This window comes from Oryctolagus cuniculus, chromosome 12, assembly GCF_964237555.1.
Source record: "Oryctolagus cuniculus chromosome 12, mOryCun1.1, whole genome shotgun sequence".
In the NCBI taxonomy this organism is placed as follows: Eukaryota; Metazoa; Chordata; class Mammalia; order Lagomorpha; family Leporidae; genus Oryctolagus; species Oryctolagus cuniculus.
This window is the reverse complement of record NC_091443.1, coordinates 42,432,239-42,452,101: the sequence shown is the minus strand read 5'-3', so window position 1 is coordinate 42,452,101 and position 19,863 is coordinate 42,432,239. Positions and strand designations below refer to the sequence as shown.

The window sequence follows — 19,863 nt, the reverse complement described above, 5'->3', positions numbered from 1 at the left end:
AAAAAAAATTTAAACAATAATTCAACTGGAGTCTGTTAAAAAGGGATAGAAATGTATGCTTTCCAGGAAAGTTATAAACTGCTGGTTGAAACAGTATTAACCTTTAATTAATTACATTCCTTTATAGAAAAAGGCAAAATCACATGCACATAATTCCACGCAGGCATTGCTCTTTCTGGATGTACTTTGCAAATATACGTTGGTGTGTTTTTGTCTTCCTCCTCTTCTTTTGCAGTAGAGTGATATTGTTGAAAAAACAAAAAGTGCCCCCTTTTTTTTCCTTAAAATTCCTTTCTGAGTACAAGCTGGTGAGTTCTGCTTTTATTTACTCCTCTGCCTGGTTTAGAGCATTTTTCCTTTCATGGTTTTCAGTTTTAAAATCATCAGGAAGGCTTGGTGGCTATGAAGGCTGCTCTCTGAAATGGACCCTGAGTGGATGCCGGATGGAGCCGGGACTGTTTGCTGCCGGGCATGGTTCGGTGGAAGCCATTATTGCTGTGTCTTCACTCCACATTCATCTTTGGTCTCATTTCGTGATACCCTGTTGCCTAGCTAGTGTGATTGTCGTCTTCAGAACTGGTGTGATGATTAACTCCAGACTGTTTCTGATGATGATTTGAAGGCCATTCTTTATGTGCCAGCCAGTGGCTGTGGCTCCTGGTGACCAGGTTTCTGGAATTTGTGATTTCGTGGCCTAGCTGTGCTCTCTGGTAACTTTGAGGAAGGCTTTGGAGTATAGAGGGGGGTCCCTGAAGGACCACATGAAAGCACCTGTTGGTTGTTGACCACGCAAATAAATGGAGCCCCACAGCCCACCGTTGCTGGATTGTGATGAAGCCTGCTTCACGTCTGTGAGCGTGGTCGGAGGGAGGAGCCTGAACCGGACCACAAGGCCTTGCGGCCGTCCTGAGGCGTCCCTTCTAGCTGTAGGCGTCATCTTTACGAATCGCTGTTATTTGTAGTCAAGGTAGACACAGCAGGCGGCACAGCGGTGACTGCCAGGGAAAGTCACTAGGGGGATTCTCATAACAAGGAAATATTGGCAAATAAATGATGAAGAAGGGGAGGAAATCCCCAAGATGTTCAATTGCAGCGCTGTCACCGGGATGATTAATGGTATTGTGTATTTTAGTGAAGACGCTTATCTGAATTGTCTTGAAACTATAGAGTACGGTTAATAGCACCTATAAAAAGCATGCGGTGTACAGGCATGCTGAAAAGAGGATGCCGTGGATTCAGTTTTTATTTTCCTGAGTGAGTACTTTCTCCAACTAAGTGGTTGGCCTCTGATGATTAGAAAGCTGGTGTTATTGTATGTTTTATACAGCATGTGCTCTTTCTGTGTTATATTTCAAACATTAGTTGGCTCCTGTTTGGTTCTCCTCCCTAGAAGGCTAAAGATTGTTTTTTTAAATGGGTATATTTTCACTGCTGTTGAAGGGTGGGCGTTGGCAGCAGTAGGGAAATAGTGCTGACCAGGATCCAGTCTTCCTAGGCAAACACCCAGAGTCACGGGCTTGTACTGGGGGAACTGCTAAACTTTGATTAATTATGGGCTCAGTGAAAAAAAAAAAAAATTCACTTTTGGTGGTGGGGTGGCTGTCTTGGAAGATTCCTTAGCTTTTATTTCAAGCCATAAATATCCCGATTGTAGGCCTTGAATTCTCATTTGCCTGGAGTGATCAGTTAGTAGGCTTCGCAGGGGCAAATTTGGGCAAGTTACCTCACTTCCTTGGCCCTCGGTATTCATAGTTAGGTATCAGAATAGATACAGTCAAATGGTGCAGTTGTGTCTTCAGTGGGCTTACAGTGTCTTTCAAAGTCTGGATTATGACCCAACTAGGGGAAAATGAATTCTGATCAGTGGACCTTGGTCGACATTTTTAGAATGAATAAAAAATTGTAATGCATTGCACTTAGTGTTTTGTATTTGAGGAGTCCTGTTAGTGTCATCTAGTTGTGTATGAGTATAGCCCAGTGCATATACATGTGTATAGTGGGGGGGGGGGTCATGAGATAAAATGTTTCTTAATGTGTTTCTCATCCAAAAAAGAATGCATGCCATTGTAATAGAGTTGAGTAGGTAAGTTCAGAAGCATAATGCAACAGGTGGGTATGTAAGTGTTTTGTCATTATGCGTTCAGGATACTCTGGCTTATAAAGAAATGGTTCTGTGGGAAGGTGTCAGGAATGAGGAGACCGTACTTCATGGGGACCCCTATCCAGTGATGTGGAACCAGTTGTGCACCCCTCTTCTTCCTTGACCCCACGTTAAGGACTTGAAGTTGGGGCAAGTATGTGCACCATGGGATTAGGAAATGATGCAACTCAGGTGCTGTCCTACCCCCAACTGGCTGTTGAAAATTGACCAGCATCTCATTGCTCATATTTCTTCCAGCTATATCTCTATGGTTTTGTGGTGTGAATCATCTCAGATCTAAAGCTATGTGTTGCATTTACATTTCTTTGGAATTATAGAAATAATCAGACAGTTGTTTCAATAATAAATTTTATAGCCAACAGGAATATAATACCTGTGATTATTCCAAAAGGTCTATAATTTATTATTTCAAAATAATTGTCAGTTACTCTAATTTTTTAGTGCTGATTTTGGTACTTCCAATTTAAAATTTCAATTTGTAATTTATTGACTTTCTTGGCATAGTATAGAAAGAATGGGGTTTTTAAAATATTAATCATACTGGAAATATTTTACACATCTCATTGTTTTAAGATAAGCAGTTATTTTGCTGAGGTCTCAAACTTTTTCAGTTTTTTCCCAGACCCCTCATCCCTTTTGCACTTGTCTTTTGGAGTTCATGATAGTATCTCTGTGTCTTAGCAAGTTCACTTACTTGTGAAGTAGTAAATTTGATTGAGAGATGCCAAAGTTCGTTCTTTTTTTTGACAGGCAGAGTGGATAGTGAGAGAGACAGAGAGAAAGGTCTTCCTTTTGCCGTTGGTTCACCCTCCAATGGCCGCCACTGCCAGCGCACCGCGCTGATTGGAAGGCAGGAGCCAGGTGCTTTTCCTGGTCTCCCATGGGGTGCAGGACCCAAGAATCCGGCGCCCCAACCGGGACTAGAACCCGGTGTGCCGGCACCGCTAGGTGGAGGATTAGCCTAGTGAGCCGTGGCGCTGGCCCAAAGTTCTTTCCCAACTAAAATAGTTCTCAATTCTAGAATTTTCCAATACAAAAGCATTACGGAGTCTGAAAATGGAGAAAAGCCTTTGAACTTGATTTTTAAAGAAACTTGCGCTGAGTCCTAGGAAAGAAGTATTCATTGACATAAGAAGGAGTTGTGTAATAAGCCTGGGTTAAGAAAATTTGTGGAAAAAGATAAGCAGGAGGAGTCAAGTGAGCCAGGCCTTTGTCGCCTCAGTCTGTGTTTCCATGCACCCATTGCAGCAGTATTTAGGAAGGGTTGTGTTTGAGGACACAGGAACTCGAATTACTAACATTTACTGAGCCTTCGCAAAGCCCTGCAGTACCTGGATTGAATCCCGGGTTCCTAGACTCTGCACACAGCCAAGATGGAGGAGCCCTGATTGAGAAGGTGTTCGTGATGGATTTAGTTGTCACTGAAAGCAGAAGCGGCATTGGCAGAGTGGCGAGTTACGTCTTTGTTGAGCTGTCTTCTCATCCCAAGCTCCTGTCCCATCTCTGCAAATTTCATTCCACATAGGTCCCTGGTTAGTGTTGCAACCCTGGGCCGCATCCTTGGCAGAGGGGTGGGGGGGGCATTCTTGTTTGCACCCCTCCTAGCAGATCAGCCTTTGTGAACTGAGAAGGTTACTCGTCTGAGGACCATTTGCATTTTCATAAGCAACTCTATGTGAGCCAATGCAGGAAAAGGGGGGTCTTTTTTTTGCATTTGGGTAATTTCAGACACCAAGACAAGGCTTAGAAAAATTAGTTTAGGGCTGGAGGGAAGTTAAGTTTCTCCTTTGCCTGAAAATAGTGAACATGGGGTGTGAGGGTTCTACTTGGTACAGGGTGAAGGCTGGCCGTGGGCCAGAAGCAAGAGTTTTGTAATGGGGAGATTCAGACTCCAAGGAGGGAAGGAATTAACAAGGACCAGGGATGAGCAGAGGAGAGAGAATGAGGGAGAAGGGGCCTCAGCAGGTTTTTCTCAGCTGTGCTGTGCCACGCGGCGTGCTAGGCATGTACCGTGCTATCCTAATTAAGGGGAACAAGACAGATGCCTTGTCGGGCGACGCGCTGGGCGGTAGAGGATCACCTGTGCTGAAGGCAAAGGGAGGCTCAGAAGGCTGGGAATTCTCTGGCTGGTTGTGTAACCCGATTGATTGATTGATTGCTGGTACAGTCCTCTTTCCGCAACGACCCCTCCCCCCCGTTAGAATAGCGTATGCCCGTTGTGCTTGGGTCAGTAAATAACCAAGAATGGAGAAAAGAGTTAGAGATAGCCAATGAATTTCGTGAAAGGCCCTAATAGAATCTGCATGTTAAACAGACATCGCACTTGGTAGCAAGAACTGCTGCAAGCCTTTTGATACCCAAATGGATTCTAATTTCTGCATTATGCCTCTCAGACCACAGCATGATTCCTATTGGTTTCTCCCAGTTACTTTCAGCATCAAGCCGATGATTCCAGCTGTAAATGGCTTGCAATGGCCTATCTTGGTAATGTGGATGATAGGAAAGTGCACTGTTAAGGGCTTATTCCAGGCTGGTGTAAAAATCAACTAATTTATTCATTTAGCAAATATATTTTAATCCTCACGCACAGGCCTGGTGCTGTTCTACACCAACTGTGCCACAGTGACTTATCCAGAGGTGTCCAAGAACACTCTGCACCCCAGGGGTCTGAAGACTGAGATACCAGCCAGTAATTAGGATTCTGCATGACTCGTGCCCTGAGAGGGACAAGTAGCATCAAAAAGGGGTCATTAGAAAAAAAATTGAGAAGCATAGACAGAATCGGAGGCATAGACACACAGACTGACAGACATAGAAGGAGAGAGAGAGCTAGAAAGATAGAGTGAGCACTCCCACCCACTGGTTTACTCGTCAAATGGCTGCAATGGCCTGGGCTGAGTCAGGCTAATGGTGGCAGCCAGGAAGTCAATCCAGGTCTCCCACGTAGGCGATAAAGACCCCAGTCACCTGAGCCATCAGTGCTGCCTTCGGGGGTGTTCATTAGCAGGAAGCTGGAGCCAGGAGCTAGAGCTGGGATTCAATAGCAGGAAGTCTCATGTGGGTTGTAGGCATCCTAACCCCTAGGCTAACTGCTCACCCCCGCAGGGGATATTTTTAACAAAGTAGTTTCCCAGGTCCTCATGATGGAGGAGGTATTTGAGTTGGGAGAGGAGCTAAAAGTCAGACTTTTGGTGTAGTGAATGGCCAATGGCTCACGCAAGAGTGGAGAGCTGGGGCCAGGAAGTGAGGTGGAAGAATGGGGGAAGGCTGCCATCCTCTGAGAGCCGGGGGAGGAGTCTTCGTGAGGGCGGGTGGGCAAGCACTGTGTGCAAGGGCGTCTGTGTGGAGGGTGGGATTAGTCTCCTGTGGTGGGAGCATCTGCAGCTTCAGCTCCCCTCTTGGTTCACAGTACAATCACGAGAAGTATGGGAAGTTGTGCTGCTGGCTTCAAGTTCTTTTTGATTTAAAAATAACTTGGGGGACTCTTCCAATAGGAAATCCAGGTTAGGTCCTGTGTACAAATTCATTGCTTTTCCTAAGTGGAGGTGCTCCAATTCTGCCTTTTTCCTTGTAGACCACTTGTAATTCAAAGTACACGAATGCCAGACGGTAAAAATGGATAAGCACAGGCAGCAGGCAGCATGATTTAAAATGAAAGAATATTAATTGGCTTCACCGGAGTGTATATTTTCATTATAAGAAAAGTGACTACCTAGATTAAAAAAAAAATTGGTTAGTGACACACCTGCAGTATGTATGAGAACTCTAGAAACTTGAGAACAGAAAGTGAAGGTCAAGGTGAGAGCAGAAGAGCTACAATGAGCCTTTTGTGGACCTGCTGTTGAACAACAGTGTTCAAAATCACTAACAGGTGGTTTCAGAGAGGCAGAGATGTGAATGTGCCTGTGCTGATACTTTAAAAATAATACAGGAAGCTTAAAGTTATATGTAAACTGTGGATTTAATAGTCTCCTGACTTAAAGAATAGCTCGTTCTGTGTTGGGTTTATAATGTGTCTTGCGTGAATCTTTGGATTTCATGCATTAGAGTGGAAGAATTACATTTTATTCTTTGTCTGTGAACAACCCATTTTAAGAGAGCCACAAGTCTGTGCAGTAGTACTTATTCATTGCTAGAGGTGATTAAATTTCCTGGAAATGGATCTGGGTTTGATTCTGAGCCTATAATTATTAGACAAGGGACAGTTGGCTAAGTTCCTTAAATTTTTAAGCTTCTGTTTTCTCATCTTTAAAATTAAGGTAATAATAACTGTTTCATAGGATGTTTTCAAGGTCAATCTAATGATCAATATAATAACTAATATTATTGATTTAAGATTTATTTATTTGAAAAGAAGAGTGAAAAGGTGGGGTGGGGAGAGATATAAAGAACGACATCTCCCATACACTGGTTCCCTCTCCAGATGCTTGCAACAGCCAGGGCTGGACCAAGCTGAAGCCAGGAGCCTAGAACTCCATCTGGATCTCCCACATGGGTGGCAGGGACCCAAGTACTTTGACCATCATCCACTGCCTTCCCAGCCACATCGATAGAATGCTGGATCAGATGCAGAGTAGCCAGGCCTCGAACCTGAACTCTGAAATGGGATGTGAGCATTCCAAGCAACATCTTCATTTAGCGTACCACAATGCCCTGCCTATTACTGATGTCTTACCAGTTGTTGATGTCAGGCTCTGTGCTAATGGCTTACCGTATTTTATTTTTAAAACCTTGCATCAGGTATGATTATTAAGCCCATGTTACAGAAAACAGTCTTATTGAACTGCAGAAACTTAAGATTAAGAAGGTAGTACACAGTGGCTTAGCATCACCAAACTGTGGCCCATTGGCCAGATCTGCTCCCTACTTCGCCCTACTCATTTTGGTAAATAGACTTCGTTGGCACATGGCCACAGCCATTCATTTATGTATTGTCTGTGACTCCTTTCCTGCTGCTGTTACTTGAGTAAAACCTCATATGTGAGGCTACTTCAAAAAGTTCATGCAAAACGGAATAGAATTTCTTTTAATGTAAAAAAAAAAAAATGAGATCCATGCATGTGAGGGGCCTTGAGAAAGTTGGTGGGAAATATTTATTATGAAAAAACTATGCATGGATTATAAAAATTTTTACACCAAAATAAGCCTCAACTTTAATTTTTCTGTGACCTTTTGAAGTACCTTCATATTTACTGTCTGGCTCAGAAAAAGTGTACTGACCTCGGCATTGGACCTCGAGCGCTAAGTTTAAACTACAAAATGCTCAGGCTGGTGCTTGGTGTATATTATGTGCTCACTAAATGAGTACCACTTTGCTAGTCTCTCGCTTTGGGTTCAACTACTCACCTCATAGAGCTCTTGATTGCCAGATGAAAAACATGAGCATGCAGCCTTCAGTCAGATAAGTTACTATGATGAGGACCATGTTGATAAACTTCAGGTTTGAAAAGGAACACATGTGGAATTGTGGGTTATCCTTATGAGTTACTGTGTTTTCTGTGACATAAAGATGTTCCATTTTTATGGCAATAAAAGTATAGTATTCCACTACAAGGCATGGTTGTGAACTGTGACCATGCAGCATCTCTGTTACTATCACATAGCAGAAAATGCCTTTTGAAAAATTTAATACCTTCTTTATGAAAAATAGTTTACCGTAGAAATGCCACGTACAAGAAATACTATGATCTGTGTTAAACATAGTGTACTTGCCTTGGAAAACAGCATGTACCAGGGTTTACTTCTTTTAATGAGAAGATAAATCATTAACACATCTCTCCTCACAGTCGCACCAACCACAAAGGGCTGAGATTATGTTTTTAACTTTATCCTACTCAGAATGTTTATTGCCCTGTGTTTTTTGGTTGATTCAGTGAATTCCTTGTTCTGTGTGCAGTAAATGGGCTTGGATTTGTGTTGCTTTGAAGTTTGTAGGGCAGTCTCTGGTGGGCCTTGAACTTGAGCTGAGGGGTTATCTTGGAAGTGCTTTGTACTAGGTCTAATGCCATGGCTCTGTGTTGGTGAGTGGCATCTTTCTTAGATAAGTTATGTTGTGATACTTTATCCTCTTCCCTTGGAACTGCGCTTTTTGAATGACGATGCAATATATTGTCATTCTGGAGTGTTTAGAAAATGCCAGCAAGCAAAATTTAAAAAATTAAAAAAAAAAAGCATCAGTGTCACTTGTAATTAATTGTGCCATCCGAAGATAGCCACTGTTAACAATCCATTTTTTTTTTTATCTTGCAGTCTTCTGTATAATTGAATGTATTGACATGCATAGCAACTTTTAAAGGGATACATTCATGTATGGAGCTGTTTCCTCTTGAATTCATCCCCAAACGCCCCCACCAGGAAAATCCTGGGGCCAATATGCTAACCTGTACCTAGCAGATTATTTAAAGGGTGCTGGAATCTGTTTGGTCAGCTTCCATATAGAAACCATGACATGTGGAGAGACCCTCTCTGACATCACTCACACTGTTTTTCTGGAAGAGTTTCTAGCCACTTTTTGGGTTTTTTGACTTGTTTGTGTTGGGATAATTTAAGTTACTTGAGGAAGAGCTAGTGATACACTTACTAGTACAAAGATTTTTGGCAGAAAAATCTTTCCTGATCACCTCAGTGCTGCTTTTTGTCTATAGATAGTATGTATTGAAATGGGAATGTCCTTTGCCAAGTTTTAAAATGCAGTTAATGGTAGAGGGTGAGTGGGTTAAATAGACATGGCTTTTTTTTTTTTATTTATTTAAACATCAGAAAATGTGTATGTATGAGAAGGAACTGCTGAGTGATGAGATCAAGTTTCCCGGCTGGGTTACCCACTCATTCTCTCACGTGCTCGGTCTGCTGCATCACTCACTAGACCGCAGAAAGAAGTCTTGTGTGGACTGTTCAGCATGAAGTTCAGATGTAGCTCTCAAAACACTGGGGACTGGGTCCTTGGAGGATTTTGGTTCTATGACCAGCGTGTTAAGAAAAGTCTTCCCATGGGCAAACTTGAGACTTGTGTGATTCAAAAACAAGTTTGATGAGAATTCCTTGGGCTGGAATGCTTGGGGTTTAGGTGACTAAATGAACTATTACTGGATCTTTTTGAAGATCCAGTTTCCCTGCGCCTCCCTGAGCCCAGTTACACAGGATCCCTGGGCCTTACCCTGTTCTGCGTCTCACACGTGAATACTGAGGAGCAGTCTAGGTCTCTGAGCAGCCATTCCCATTCGCTTGCATCTCGGCCAACAAGAGCTTTATAACAGCCTCATTTCCTTGCCTGTTGCCTGTCAGGCGAGCTCATGGTGAGTCTCAGCCAACTTGCATGCCTTGAAATAGGGAAATCTACAATCTTTTTGATGACTCTTTTCTTGGCTTTCTTCCTTCAGCTCCAAAAAAAAAAAAAAAAAAAAAAAAAAAAGCTTGTTTTAAGAATGAAATTGAGTTAGTGTGGTTGCATGGGTTGTGTGTGTCGTGGGCACTGTCTGGATCTCCTGATGAAGAATCTGTTTTGCCATCATTGTGGGTGGGGCTCTGCTCGCTTCCCGGATGAAGCAGCACGCTTTTGCAGGGGCTGCCTACCTGCTGGAAAGCTTGCAGTGGGGAAAATCGGAAGCAGGAGCTGTGATCCTCATTGCCTGTAGATATTCACCAAGTGTCCAAAGTCTTGAATTAGTATCAGCAAAAGGGGTTGCTTTCTTGTCACCCTGTTTTTAAAAGGAGAAGTTTGGGGACTCAGCCAGTGGAGATGGGAATGGAACGTAGAGTGTATTTCTGGGCTCCTTGTAAACTTCATGACCCATAAATTCATCCAACAGCAAGTTTGTTTACCGCCTGTTCCGAATGCTGCTCGCCCAGAGATAGTAACGATTCCTAACAACCTGGAATGAAGAATGCTGAGTTGTGTTTTTGTTTTTGTTTTTATTTGTCATGGTACTTGTGAAATACCTCAGGGAAGAGAAGACTAGAAAAGTAAAATTATGGGCCAGCAGATTTTAAGGAGTTTATTTTTACGAGGGTCTGGTGGCAAGTTTGGTTCACTGGTATCGCAGATAATTTTATTGGGTCTCTTCAGGTGGAATTTGCAGGACACACATGTTTGCTGTGTGCAGTGTCTTCAGAGCGCCAGGCTCTGAGATAGACACACAGGGGAATGAATACAGGTGCATTCTTCTGCCACCACAGGGAAACACCTGATGATGCCCAGACCTTTCACTGGGGAGCAAAGTTGATGTTTTGGGAAACAACAGAACCCTTAACTCTTGATGGTGAGGTTGTGTTTTGGTTTCACCATTCTGACTTCTGTGTTGGCTGGCTTTCCGTACACAGTCAGAGAGCTGAGGCGAAAGAGCTCCAGTGTTTGATCAGGCTGCCCTAGGAAGGAAAGGAGAGAACACATTGCAAATCAGTTGCTCTGTGGTTGACTCAACATTGTTGTAATTGAACTGAGTAAGCTGTTTGAAGTGGATGATGGTATTTACATCTTGAGAAAATGGAGGTCCAGAGAGGTTAGGCAAGTTGCTCAGTTCACACAGCTAATCAGGTGCCACCTGGAACTATTTGGAGGTAGCCAAGGCCAGTTTGTCAGGCCCAGCAGCTCATCCTCTTTCAACTGGATGCCGTGGCCCCATGGAACAGGATGACACTTTACCTCAGAAAAACATCCATTTCCTATTCAAGGATGGTCTATTGAAATCTATTTTTGCTAAAGAATAAGACCCCGAGGAACTTAAAGCCATACTTGAAGAGGAAGGAGATTGGTCATGTTTGAACACTAGTCATTTAAAGAGTCCGCGATCGGCTCCTTTGTGTGGGAAGCCACCACCCCTCCCCTCACCCCCACCAGCATGGGAGCCATTGGGTCCCCGCCTAGGCAATTTCATCCCTGCTTCCCCACAGTGATCACACCCGATGGACATGGCTCGACTTTGCAATCTTGAGCCCGCCCTCCTTCCAGACGTTCAGTTTCTGTTTGGAAACTACTTGACATTCCCAGTTGGTTTCCACTTTATGTTAAACTGTACATGTGGTGGCCAGAAGGTGTGCAAGCACTTCCGGGGGCATTCTTGAGTGAACCTCAGAGGGACCCAGGGAATCAAATTTTGTTTTTACTTTACATAAGAAAACAAACCAACCCTGGGATCATAAAAGTTGAGTGACTGGGAGACTCTCCCAGCTGAGGGTTTTCTCCAAGACAGGGCGACCATTCCTCCAAAACAGAAGCAGCTTCTGTCCCAGAAATGTCCTCTTCTACCTTGCGTTTCTTCTGTGGGATCTTCTTCTTAATTGCTCAGTTCTCTGTCTTGGAATCTTTACTTTTCATTCTGCTTTGCTCTTGGCTGAAATATTCTATCTGTAGCATGATTTCTTTTAAAATTTCTCACCTCTTTCCCATCTCCCAAATTCAAGCTATTATTTCATGCCTAGATGGGTGCACTCTACTAATGGGTCTTCTCATCAGTTTGATCTAGTTAAAGGAAAACTTGAGTCCTATATATACAAACTGCCATGGTCATGAATGCAAAAACTTTGCTGTCTAGGCTACCTCATACATCATTACCAGGTTAAAATATTGTTTCTCACCCATTTGTTTGCTCAACACCATAGACTGGTCATTCTCAAGGGATGGTGTCTATTGTCTTAGCTTAGTGTTGCAAATCCACCAGTCCTGTTCCCATCTGCTTTTGGACCCCTTCCTCCTCCTTGCCCTGCCAAGATTTTCTTCCTCATCACTAGCTCTCTGCTCCTGTCCACCTGCTCTTGTTAGGCACAACACGTTCACTGACTCCAGTCCTGGCTCCTCTGTGAGGTCTTTCTAACCTAATTTGATCCACATGGGTTTCTTCCTTCTCTTAGTTTGATGAACCAATTGGGTGTCTTCTATAGTCAAGAACTATTGTTTGGGATATCTTAGTGAACAGAAGTACAAATTTTTGCCCTGTTTGTTAATGACATTAGCAACAGGAAATAACACATTTTTAAAATGCAGGCCATCCTGTAGTCTGAAGTCATCAAATATAAAAGATTAAGAAGGAATTAGTGCTGGGGGTGAGATGGGTCAGTTGTGGTTTTGAATAGGGGAAGCCCATATGAAATGGTGACGTTGGAGCAAAGAGTAGAAGTGAGAGTTAGGCATCCAGATCACCAGGAGCAGTATTCCAGGGAGTGAGCAACTGATGCAAAGCTCTGAAGCAGCAGAGTTCTTGATGTGCTCAGGGATCGCCGGGGAGGCCGGTGTGGCGGGGCCTGGATAGGCAGGGAGGACAGTAGCAGGAGGCCAGCGAGGGAGGTGCACTGGAGCCAGTGTAGGACAGGGGTGGCTGTGGGCTCGACCTCTGCCCGAAATGGGACCCTGGGAGGATTTGGAACTGAGGAATCAAACAGTGGGATCAAACTGATTTTGATGGTCATTCTGGCTGCTAGCTGAGTATCCGAGGGTAAGGGTGGAAGCAGGGTGCCCAGCTCAGGGCCTTTTCCTATCACTACGGTGACTGATAACAAATATGCAGGAGTGGAGGTGCTGAGAAAATCTGGATTTTGATGTGTTTTGAGGGAAAAGCCAACTGGATTTCCTGGTGAATCAGGTTGGGGAGGGTAGGATATAAACGAGAGAAAGAGAGAGAGAGAGAAGTCAATATTGAATCCTGGATTGAATCCTAAGGTATCATTTACTCTGTGTCATGTGTGTGGCAGCACTCAATCATGTATGCAAATAAATACTTCTCAAGAACTCATAAACTTAGCGATGAGGCATGACATACACTTACAGAAGTTAAATGGGAAGAGGCTGTGTGTGTGTTTGTAATCTCAATGAAATTCCATTAAAATTCTTTAAGATACTTATTCATTAATTCACCCCTCAAACTTTTAAAAGGTCCTTGTTAAAGCCCAGTGATTGTCTTACATCTCAGTAGTGCTGAATGCAATTAGAGAATTTCAGTGCAGTGGATAAATGTGCAGGCTTTGATTTGAGACTGATGTATACAGACCCAAGTTCCTTACTTCTTTGATGATCTTCTTTGCTGATGATCCATCTGCACAGTTTCCATCTGCAAAATGGTGATGGTAGTATCTTGTAGAATTAACGTGAGATTAAGTTGACTACTGCCTACAGACTGCTTAGAACAGTGCCTGGCATATACCCAGTGCTAAAATAGTGTTTACCGTTCTCAAATAAGTGCTCAGGGAAACTTTGTGGGAAGAGAATTTAACATAGAGAGTAATTGACCACCTCTTGTTGAATCACCCATGATCAAAATCTATCAAGAGACATGGTTAATAAAAGTGAATAATGAGGTTTGTAGTAAACCTTACTCTCAAGTTAATGGCTAAAAATAACAGAATTGCATTGTCATCAGTCTGATTTACCTGCCTCTTTTGAGGTAGGCTTGGAAGTTGGTCAGCAACACTTCTGGGTACATTTGATTGACAGACTGGCAAGCAGAATATAAATATCTAACACATAAAAGATCAATGTTTTCTTATTATTTTTTAGCTTAAAATGTTGGATGTGTATTAAAATGAGAAAAATAATTTTCAGGATAGATATGACTTTCCTAGTACATAAAAGCAGGAGATCACATCACGGAGGGGATATTATTTTTTGCCCAAATACAGGAAATTACTATTTTTGCCTCCATGTTTATATTTTGATACCTAATATCTCCCTTTTTTTTTTTTTTCTTTCATGTGGTGGTTGTTCCTTTCATTCCTACTATTATCAGCAACTTACTTGGCTTCCCAGTCCAGGAAGAAGCAGATGTTAGTGCTGGGCGGCTCGGGCAGACATCTTGAATGTTAGAGGTGGTTTGGAGAGCAGTTTCATTCTGCTCTTGTTGGGCTAGGCACTTCAGTGAGGCACTCGGGTGCTGTGTGAGCTCCGTATTCCTGATCCCATTCCCTACAGCCTAAATGGCAGTGAATGAGCAGCAGGTATATATTGAACAGGGAAGCCTTTTTGTTTAGCTTTGTGGATCATGGTTTGGAAGTGGCCTGCCGTCAGAACAGCTCCATTGCTCATGATCGCAGCCCCTGGCACGAAGGTGAGAGCGTCAAGCTGCCAGTTGGAAAGCTGAGGATGCCTTCTTTGTCTGGAAGCAGGCCTGTATTCATGCAGTACTGGGCTGGTTAAAACTATCCGATGTACAAAAAGGTGACCACTGTGAATGAAAAAGATAAGGGGACTTCAAAAATTTCATGGAAAATGAGTATTATGAAAAGCTGTGCATAGATTTCAAAAATTTTTATACCAAAATAAACAATTTTTATTCCATTTCCACGAACCTGTTCACATTACCTTAAGTTTGATAGGTTAAAGCGCAAAGAATGCTTAAGAGAGACTTTGTGCTGTGTACCTATAAATATATTAAATTATGTTTGTAATAACCTTTTGAAGTATAACAGTGTACTGACTTTTTATCAAAGTTCAGAAATCTTTTTTTTTTTTTTTTAAACAACATTTGTTTGTTTATTTGAAAGGCAGAATTAGAGAGAGGGAAAGGCGGGTCTTGCATCTGTTGATTCATTCCCCAAATGACAGCAATGGCCGGAGCTGGACCAGGCCAAAGCCTGGAGCCAGGAGCTTCTTCCAGGTCTCCCACATGGGTGCAGGGTCCAAGTACTTGGACCATCTTTCATTGCTTTCCCAGGCACCTTAGCAGGGAGCTGGATCAGAAGTGAAACAGGCAGGTCTCAAACCAGTGCTCGTATTGGATGCGGGCACTGCAGGCAGTGACTTTACCCACTATGCCACGGTGCCACCAGTCCCCAGAAATCTTTTTTATAATATGGAATACAGAAGAGTATGGCAGACTGCTTAGAACAATGCCTGGCATATATCCAGTGCTAAAATAGTGTTTACCATTCTCAAATAAGTGCTCAGGGAAACTTTGTGGGAAGAGAATTTAACATAGAGAGTAATTGACCACCTCTTGTTGAATCACCCATGGTCAAAATCTATCAAGAGACATGGTGAATTTTTTATCTTATTCGTATCTGCTAAAAAGAACTAATTTTAGCCTCTATCCATTTTCCTGGGTTTGGTCTGTACCACCTAATGGGCAGAATTTACTCCATGACACATTGATCTGGAAAGTTGGTCCACAGTTGACTTGCTGTCAAGTGATTCTGATACAGGCATGGAACCTCACAAACTAATGACATCATCATTAGGAACAGCACAATCATCATTATTTAATATTTTTGAGTATCAAAGAATATGCATGTACCTTGGTAAAAAGGCATAGATGGAATAGAATAGTAAAGGATAGCCTTGTGCCCTAAAGAAACATTTCTTGATCAACACTGACATGGTCCTACAGTTTTCCATGGTCACAACCGTGACGAGGCTGTTGATGTGTTTTCAGGAGAGACTGTTCTGTGGGTGAAGAGACAGTTTCAAAATGTTTCCTAAGTTAAACATTTTAAAGTAAATCTTCTAGTGAAGACATTTAATTGCATTGGGCAATAGAAATAATATTTGGGAAACTATCTGCAATAATTAAGATTATTAAGGCAACCAATAGTAGCAATGTGAATCTTATTGCATTCTGGAGCAATGATTAAAATAGTAGGCATTGGAATTTTAACTGGCTTAATTAGATGAATTAATGCCATTGTTACTTACTGTTCGGCATATCCAAACCACAAAAGTGACAAAATCTATATACAACATATTAGATGGAGTCTTATTAATAGGATAATTTGCTGAAAATTATTTGAATTTAAATAAAATAGAGTAGCCAAGCCATTTAATGCTGTAAGTTACATGTTTTCTTCATATTTCTGAAAAAAGGATTCTATGTTGGTTTCTTCTAAAAGAATGCTTCATTTTTACTTTTTGAATAGATACTAGAGAATATTAATATTTTAGCTCTTTAATTGTAATATTCTGGACTAATTGATGAGAACCCATCTCTCCCTAAAAAGAGATGGATTTAAAATTTCATTTAGAAAATAATCTCAACTAGTCAAATTATACCCAAAGCATTGCAATAGAAATCACTGTATCATAATCTGACATTTAGATGAGCCTATAATATGGACATGAAAGCATAATAAATTGAAGTTGTCATTTAATAAAGGTGAAATGTTCTTTCCAGTAGGAATATAGTGCCAGCTAATGCCACCTAAACAGCAATGTGAACTACTATACTTGTCTCTTTCCTTAGAGAACCCACAGTCTAATTTGGATTCAGTTCCAAGTGAACACGTGTTAGGTGCTCCTACCTAACCCTGCATGGGTATTTTACTGCACCACAAAACCAGAGCATAATTTGTCTTAGACCTTAGTTTAGAACTGAAATAGCAGAGGATACCATGGGTCGGGATGGAATTGGCAAGGATGTGTAAGAACACGACCTGCTGCCTAGCGGAGCCGGTATCTGTGGGCTTCTGGTTTCTTGGAAATCACTGATAGTGAATTCCATGCCTGGGCTCTTTTTCTGGGTCAGGAACCTTGATGTGCATTCTTTTGTGTAAACTTATTTGTGATGCATATTTTAATCAATTTTTTACTTATAAAAGAGATATGCACATTAATTTTTAAAATCTTAAAGTAGTTTTTTGAACACAAAAGACTTTTAAGAAATTATGTTTATACCCTAAAAGGAAATAGAATTATGTAAGCATTATTATACAAGCATTATTTAAATTATGGTGATACAACTTCTGGATTTTAATGTTCCATTTTAGTTACTGGACAACTTGGTAATGGTTTATTTGGGGAAAAAGGAATATACTGGGGAAGGACATGGTAGTTTTGAAAGGTACTTGGTTGTTTCAGGAACAAATAGTCATTTACCAAGGACATTTATCTCTTCTGTGGAAACTGTACATATCCTCCCTCTCAAGGCCTGCAGGCCAGCAGGGTTATAAGACATAGTTTATTAGGTCCATACATACTTAGTGCATACCCACTAAGTACCAGGAATTTTTAGGCTACAGATAGTCAGTGGTGAACAAGATGGCCAAAGTCCCTGTAGTATGGAGTTCGCGCTCAGACAGTATGCAGGTGCACATTAATGTTAAAAGGAAGTGTTCCATTGTATTAAGGAAATTAACTCAGGACAAAGGGCTGGAATGTGGCAAGTGATTTTGATAAGTGATAGCGTATCTGAGATGTCCTAAGAACTTCTCTGGAATGCACATCTACAAAGAGTTTGCATCTGGCATCTTCTGTACATTGAATATTCTGAAGTATTGGGACCAAAGAACAATGGGATGTGTGGGGTTTTTCTAGCCTGTTTTTGTATGGAGTGCACGAGAGTGAGGAGCCAGCCAGGATGACCAGCAAGTGGGGAGACAACATACATTTTCTATGCATGCAGGCATGGACTTTTTCAGTATTTAAGGGCAATTATGTGAATGCAGGGTCGGGTAAAGGGATCAAGTTTTCTGACTCACCAGGGATTTGAAGAACTACCGTTCTAGGTCCTGGATGGGCACTGTGGTCCACATGCTTTTTTTACCACATTCAACAGGATTCATCAAGAAACATTTTAGCAAAAATTATAATACCAATTATGTGTGTCATCTCTTTGTATATATGTTAAAATACTGAGAATAACAAGATAGCAAACATTCTTGGGTCTAAATAGACGGCTAAAAATGGTTCTACATATGTTTTCATTATTATAAGAAATGGACAGCATTTAATTCACATTGTACTAGACAAGAAATAAGTATATGTTAATGTTGCAGGATAGATGTGTAAGCCAATGGTGAGGAGATGGGTGACTTTCATCTCTCTGTTCATTAGCAAGTGCTGCCGTGCATGATATGGTATCCAACACCAATAACACGTGCATATTGTAGGTGATCCTTTCTTACAGATGGACTACTCCATGAGAATAGTATGCCGAAGTGTTAGCTAAAGGCAGAATGCACTAGTGTGTTTAGAACTTTTTGTCAGCCACCGTTTTGTGGGGAGGTTGTTCATAAACTTAATCTGTTAATGAACTGCAAGATTCACAGTCATGAACTTAGTCCTACCCCTAACTAGACAAATACAGGGGAAGGGGAAACCTCATATTCTTTATGATTTCCTCAGGACTTGTACTGTATTTACTCTTCTACTTTGGTGTACAAGCCCTTCTTAGTAGATGTGTGAGAGACAGTCCATCTGCTGCTGGACTTGGCCAAGGCCAGAATCAGGAGCTGGGAATTCCCTCCAAGGTCTCCCACCTGTGGGGGAGGAGCCCAAGTATGGGAGCCCTCCTCACTGCCTCCCAGAGTCTGCATTTGTGGGAAGTTGTAGTCAGGAACTGGAGCCAGGAATTGGACACAGGCACTTTCTGTCTGCCTGTCTGTCTGTCTTCGGTCTGTCTTTCGGTCTTTCGATCTGTCTTTCGGTCGGTCAGTCGGTCTTTCTTTCTGCCTTTCTTTCTGCCTTTCTTTCTGCCTTTCTTTCTTTCTGCCTTTCTTTCGTATTTGAGAGAGAGAGAGTTGCATACAGTGAGAGGGAGAGACAAAGAGAAAGGTCTTCCTTCAGCTGGTTCACTCCGCAAATGGCCGCATCGGCTGCAGCTGCACCAATCCGAAGCCAGGTGCTTCTGGTCTCCCACATGGGTGCCGGGGCCCAAGGACTTGGGCCATCTTCTACTACTTTCCCAGGCCACAGCAGAGAGCTGGATTGGAAGAGGAGCACCTGGAACTAGAACTGGCACCCATATAGGATGCCGGTGCCATGGGTTGAGGATTAACCTACTGCGCCACAGCGCCAGCCCCAGACATAGGCATTTTCACTGCTAGAATATTAAATACCAGCTCTGGTTTTCATGCCTTAAATTATAAAAGTACTTTAGTTATTCGAACATCAGAACCCCAAGGCTAACAGTTTTGGTAGAGATAATTACTTAGATAGTTTAGGGTTTTGTAAGATTGCTACTTATTTCACTTACCATTGTTTTGTTTTTTTTTTGAAAAATACGTGGGCTACTAGACTCTGCACAGGGTCCTTGAACATTTTTCATTAGGTTGAGTGTGAGAACCTGAGTGTGAGTGTCCTGAAGGGGAATCTAACTGTGTTATTAGCAAAGTGGTAGCTACCTTCACTTGTGTCATTTAAAATCATTTCCGTTCCTTTGGCAATTCCTATTTCATTTTTAATTTTTTTGCTATTATATCATTAAAATTCTTCATGACTTTGGTTTTTAAGGAGTTTTGTGAATGTGATGTCTCATTTTAATTCATGCAGCTGGTATCACAAAGCATAACTGATGCTGGACTCTTCGTTGAGCCTGCTGTGATATCTTGGTTCGTTGGACGGTCATCTGCCTTTTGTAGCTGCCGTGTCTCATTTTGGTCAACAAACTGCATTTGGTTGCTAAATACTTAGTCACTGAGCTAGTGGAAGAAGGGAGAACTTGTAGCCATACATTGTTGTAACTTCTTTATGATGTTTGAGAGAGGCAATGATAAAAGGAATGCTAACACATAACTTCAAAATTCAGTAAAGCTTTAACAGATTTTATGGGGGGGGGGGCTTCAAAAAGCTCATGGGAAATAGAATTAAAGTGTAATTGGTGCAAACATTTTTCAAATTGATGCATAAAAGGGCTTTTTAAAAAGTTCATGAAAATTTTTCAGCACCAAAATAAACTTGTTCTATAATTCAGTTATGGTCCAACATTTTAAAGTTCTTTTGTATGTTCAAAGTCCATAAGAATATGCATTTTAAATTCTAAATTTTAAGATGTAATCAGTATTTGTTA

The 19,863-nt window shown here is 41.8% G+C and overlaps 1 protein-coding gene across 10 annotated transcripts in view; it reads left to right on the top strand.

The window, feature by feature from the left end:
• Positions 1-19,863, top strand: part of NPAS3 (neuronal PAS domain protein 3) — a 927,347-nt gene that overhangs the window by 120,821 nt on the left and 786,663 nt on the right. The window lies entirely within an intron of this gene.